Genomic DNA, 2,061 nt, shown 5'->3' with positions numbered 1-2,061 from the left:
AAACAGTAAATTGTTGCCCACACTCAAGCTAAGTAGAATGAGCTACGTCCGTGCTTTTTAATCATAGAAATGTAGGCTGTGATACATTTAGCGAGAAGCTATTCAAAAATCAGTTTTTGGCTGTTGTCATGAAAACGGTGGACACATTTTTCCTAATAACTAGAGTGAAGGTGTTACCTACCTGCTAAGTTTGAGCGAAATCGGACAAGCCAAAAAAATCACCGAAAACACTGGAAATCACAACACACACAAACAAAAGTGATTTTAAGGGCAATCCTAGTGAAGCGGATCGCCAATACCATTTTCATTTGCATATTGACCGTGATACCGAAAACATTATTGCATGGGTGATATGCAAATTAGTGAAATAAGTGACTGCCTAGAAGTACCATTGTTATTGTTCAAATTTCAAGTATATTCATGTACCCAAGGGTAAAATATCGCACTTCTAAATATTGTCTATTTCTGCTATGTTTCGAAAAAAGCTACTCTTGAAAGGACTACTTTGTTTGCTTTCAGACCTCATTTGCATATTTGGTGTGGAAATACCGATTTTGATTTCAGGGACGAATTCAAATAAACTGCAGTACATATGTAATAATGTGAATACTTCATTTTCACTGTAAACATTTTTTCGCTGAAATAAATTCCAGTGAAAATGCCATTTCCCTCATACTCTATTGATACTTGACACAGCACAGTGAAAATTGGGATCACACGTAATGCTTGAAAACTTTTCATCGAAAATAAATTAAATGAAATTCGATGTGACTTCATGAGAGTTGGAAATGAACAAATTATATGACACCCAACGCTACCACTCCATACACAATGTAAACTACACCCCCAAAACATCCTTTCACCAGTGTATTCTATTTGACTTCAGGAGAAATTGAAATAAACAAATTATATGACAACGAACTATATTATATTATTATAATTTCAGCCTCTAGTTCAGCACCGATTAAATAAACTACCTCGTCTTTATACCAACTTGAATTTATTCATTGCCTACACCAGTGACTTCAATATCTATGTTTCAATCCCAGGAATTTTACTTGCTATTAATTGCATGGGAGTGCCAGTCTTTAATGAATTTCTATTGTCATGTCAATTTCTTGCGATTACCCGGAACATGAAGTTGTGACATGAGCTGTGTAAGTATATTCAATCCTATAGATTTCTTATTTTTTGGTAACTATTTGCTGCAAATGCAACACAAATCAATATAAAAATATTACCCACACAGCATTCTACAGTTTACTTGTATGGTATATTGTCCGCCAAGTGCATATTACATTGGTATATCACATGGATGACGTCAATGAAACTACTGCGCAACGATACTGCGCATAACAAATTGTCGTCCGCTGCACTGGTGCTGCCCCGACCGCTGTTGCTTTCGGGTTTGCCTTCAACCGCGATGGTTTTGATTGAACCTTAGCAATTCGAAATAGTCAGCGAACGTGCCAGAATGAATATTAATAATTTTAATTAAGTAAGATACTCTGTTTTGATATTTAGGGTATTCATTATATGAAGCAAAAATATACGGCAAAGCCGCCACTGACACGTCGCTGCCGGGACCGTTGCGGTGCGATCTAAGATTCTTGCTTGAAACACAAATTAAAAACACAGCAGCCGAACCTAGCTGCAGTTCTGTAGCTCACTTGGTTTCGCTGTCGGTTATTTTGTTCGTCGTGGTGTTAACGCGAAACCAGGGAGCTACAGGTCCATTTTATGCGAGTTACCATATTTTACCGAACTGAATTCAGGTCGGGCCGTAAACAGCCGTTTTTTTTATTATTTTCGCCCAAAGTTTCTACCTTTCTACTGTCGATGGGTCCCGAAACTATTTTACCAATTATTCTGAGAACGATTGTCCGAAATTGGTCGATTTCAAGACGAAAACCGCGTAAAACTAAAGCGAAATCCCTGATTTTGCCGCCATCTTGAATAAGTTATCATGACGTCACAAGGCGTCACAGTTTTCCCATTTCACGCGGTTTTCGTCGTGAAATCGACCAATTTCGGACTAACAGCGAAAAGTTAAAAAAAAGC

Source organism: Saccoglossus kowalevskii, chromosome 19 (assembly GCF_978046115.1).
Source record: "Saccoglossus kowalevskii chromosome 19, keSacKowa6.1, whole genome shotgun sequence".
NCBI classification, from domain to species: domain Eukaryota; kingdom Metazoa; phylum Hemichordata; class Enteropneusta; family Harrimaniidae; genus Saccoglossus; species Saccoglossus kowalevskii.
Note: the sequence above shows the minus strand (reverse complement) of the source record.